Source organism: Octopus bimaculoides, chromosome 20 (genome assembly GCF_001194135.2).
Source record: "Octopus bimaculoides isolate UCB-OBI-ISO-001 chromosome 20, ASM119413v2, whole genome shotgun sequence".
NCBI lineage: Eukaryota > Metazoa > Mollusca > Cephalopoda > Octopoda > Octopodidae > Octopus > Octopus bimaculoides.
In genome coordinates, this window is record NC_069000.1 from 642,820 (window position 1) to 646,705 (window position 3,886).

General features: G+C 34.1%; 1 protein-coding gene across 4 annotated transcripts in view; it reads right to left on the reverse strand.

Moving 5' to 3' along the window:
• LOC106873259 (zinc finger protein ZFP2) overlaps positions 1 to 3,886 on the reverse strand; it is a 42,879-nt gene that overhangs the window by 32,177 nt on the left and 6,816 nt on the right. Inside the window, exons 2-3 of one of the 4 annotated variants that reach the window (XM_014920548.2) lie at positions 2,693 to 2,905; positions 757 to 914 (exon numbers count right to left, since the gene is read on the reverse strand). The gene's annotated coding sequence lies outside the window, so the exon portion shown is untranslated. Of the gene's footprint in view, positions 1 to 756; positions 932 to 2,692; positions 3,446 to 3,886 lie in introns of those variants that run through there. The other 3 variants (XM_014920546.2, XM_014920547.2, XM_014920551.2) reach the window with 3 other exon arrangements.

The window sequence follows — 3,886 nt, forward strand, 5'->3', positions numbered from 1 at the left end:
AATTTATATTACATATATATATATATATATATATATATATATATATATATATACACACACACACACATCTGTACATAGACACACATATCACATGCTGTAAAATTGTCATTAATACGTTTATGCTATATGAAGACATAATCTTCATTTATACGTTTTCACCCATTGCCTAATTGTCGAATGTACATACTTAGACACTACACACACACACGTGTGTGTAGTGTATATAAAAAAAACCCTATGAATAGTTGTTTTTTTCACAGACCGCTAATCAATGAAACTATATATATATATATATATATATATATATACATACACTCTCTCTCTCAATCAGTCGAGGTGTGCAGCAATATTTAAAAATAATGCAAAATGCCTTCTTAATGAATTGATTTCACAAGAGAAAGAAGAAACAAGAGAGGGGGGGAATGAGAAAGTAGAAAGAAAGCATAAAGAACAACGATATGTCACAGTGGTATGTTCTGAGGGTATATGTGTGTGTGTGTGTGTGTGTGTGTGCGTGTGCGTGCGTGCGTGCGTAGATGATAATCCTGAAAAAAATACCCCACTAGTTCCTTTTTCTTTTCTTTTTTTTTCTTCTTACTTTCAATGGCCATACAGTGAAATTGCTACTTCGCCTCGCCTTGCTGTCTTTCTTTCTTTCTTTCTTTTTTTCCACATTTCCTCTTCACACACACATCTATATTCATTTCCCCCCACGTGTTATAACAATACAAAAAAATATATAACAATTAATCCTACCGTATCCATGGTTTTCTTCTTCCTCCTCTTTTCTCCTCCTCTTAAATCTCTCTATTTCCACCTGGATGGGTTTGTTTTTTTGTTTTTACTTGATCTCCTTTGTTTTGCGCTGTTTTTTCTCTATTTCTTTCTTTAATGTTTCGTTCCTCTGTCGAAATCTTTAAAAAGAGAACATCTTTGAAAAGAGAACACAAGAAAAGTCTTAGAAAATTTAGAGAAAAATAACAAATCAGAAACGTTACAAATGCGAAAAGTGTGCACCCGTTTCTCCCTCAAAAAACCCCCTAAATTCTCTCATCGAAGATATGGAAGGTTTTTTTTTTTTTTAGAATGTCTACGACTTTGCTATTTATTTTTCTCCTCATCTTTTTATAAATAAACACCACAATATACCCCCATCATTAGTAAACGATGTTAAAAAGTAAACCAAAAACCATTGCAATGTTTACATTGCCATAAAGGTAAGGAGGAGAGTTGCCACAGGGAGTCTGTAACATTCATGCATGTCTCAGCTACCCGAAAGAGGAGTATTCGAGTCCGGTGAAACCACCGCCAGCAGAAGTGTTTTATCAGAAGGACAGATCAAACAACAAAAATACAGAAAACAGTCCCTTTTGTAGCTAGAAAAAAAATGGTGTTTTTATTTTTTCATATTTATTTAATCTCTGACTAAAAGGAAAAATAAATAAATGAGGAAGGCTGTCAACAGAAAATGTTTAAACTCCTCTCTCTCTCCCTCTTCATAACACCAGGCAAGGTGCCCCTGTTAGTTTTTACCCTTTTTTCCCTTTCCTCCCACAAATGTCCGTCCTTCCACCACCAACTGCAGGCGGAATGTCCATCTCGCTTCTAATTCCCATCATTTATGACCAGAAATAATAATAATAATAATTAGACTGTTATTAATGAATATTCAATATTTTTTCAGGCTGTCTTTTTTTTATTACTTTTCTTATTTAACTGAGATTTTATTCTCTTTCGGCAATGGAGTAATCATGTTCATATTTTCCCACAAAAACACTGACTACAAAAAAGGCATGAGCATCCCAACGCTGTGTGTGTGTGTGTGTGTGTGTATCATTAATATACATGTATCAACGTAATAATCTATGAGAAAACGTAAAAAGCAAGAAACAAAAATAATTCAATTTGATTCCAGTCTATCGGATTATTTTCAAAATATCCCATATTCAATTAAGTGTTGCTTTTCAAAACAACACGAATTACGAAGTTACATATTTTAAAACACTTAAATAATAAACAATTCTTTGGTTTGATTAGGGTTAAAGAGAGAGAGAGAGAGAGAAGGAGATGCGAAGAGGAAAAAAGAGAGAAAGCAGTGCCCGAGATGTAATTTATGAACATATATATATAAAGACATATGTATGGATGTCTATATTACTTAGAATACATATAACCTACACGCTGATACTCATACATTATCAATAATTACACACACTTTCTTTTCCATCTTTATTTTATTGTCGTGTATGTGTGTGCGTATATATATATATATATGTGTACCATACAAACCACCCGAGCAACCACCGAAAGAAAAAAAGGGTAAATTTTACCAAAAGGAAGAGGAAAGCGAAAATAAGCACAAAAGCAAAAAATGTAATGAACGAAAGCAAAATGCAAAAATTACAAAGTCCTTACATTCAAGACACACACACACACACACACACACACACACACACGTGTATGGGGTATATATATATATATATACACACACACACAAAAGAGACATATTTCTGAATATACTCAAATATGAGATATACATAACCCTTCCGTATGCACTGATATCGCTATCTATCCATCTATCTATCTACACACAAATATCTACCTACATCTAGATGTATGTAGAACCACACATATTCACCCAACATTTCTGTATGTATATATAAACAAAAAAACAAAATAGTTTGTTACCTACATGATGACAGTGGTGGCTGAGAGGAGGGTTTTTGTGTCTAAACTGCAGCCGACTGGGAGAGAGAAGAAGAGAGATACAAGTCCATCTAAATATGTAAGGCAGTGTCTGATCTCTTACTGCACACAATCGCACCGTCGTAGTACTACACAGCTTAGCTTTACAACAGTCCGGAAACGACACCAACTAGACTTCTTTTTCTTTTTTTCATTTTGTCTATATGAGAAAAAGAGAGAGACAAACAAATACAGAGAGAGAGAAAGAGAGCGTGTGTGTGTGATTAAAGAGAGAGAGACAGGGTGAAAGACCGAGAGAGAGTGTGTATGTATGTGTGTTCGCTGTGCGTGCCTTTGTTTCTATGTCCGTCCGTCTGTTTGTGTGTGTGTCAGAGTTAGTGCGCGTGTGAATAAGTATATGTGTGCGTGGAGATGTCTGCTTGAATGTATGTAAAGCGCGTGTGGAAAAGTATATGCGTGTATGTATAGACATATAGAGATATATATGTATGTGTGTGTGTGTAGCTGTACGCTTATGTGCATGTATGTATATCAGTAAATCATTGTGTTTGTGAATAAGTATGAGTGTGTCGACGTGCGTATGCATGCGTGCCTTTGTCTGTGTGTCCGCCGGTTTGTTTGTATGTGTGACTGACTATGCTAGTGTGTGTATATGCCTATATGAGTTCCTGTAACAAACTGTGCGCTTATGTGTATATGTTTGCTTTTTCTATTTGCTATGTGTGTGTTTGTGTATGTAGGTAGGAGTCTATAAGTCTGTGCGTGTGTGTGTGTGTATGTATGACTGTGCGTGTGGATTTTGTTTCCCTTTCTTTCATGATTGATATTATATACATATGTATGTAAGTGTATGTGTATGTGTATATATGTGTGTATGTGTGTGCAGGTACTATCAAGTGTGTGTGGGCGCGCACGCGCATTTCTCTCTTTGTCTTTCAATACATATGTGTGTGTGTATATGTAAGTATATTTATAAGTATAAAGGTGTGTGTCTGTATTCAAACAACCTATGCATATCAATGTATATACAGACATGGGAATAGATATATATATATATATATATATATATACATATATACATATATATAAAAATATGTGTGTGTATATATATATATATATATATATATATATATATGTGTGTGTGTGTGTAGATATATATATATATATATATATATATATA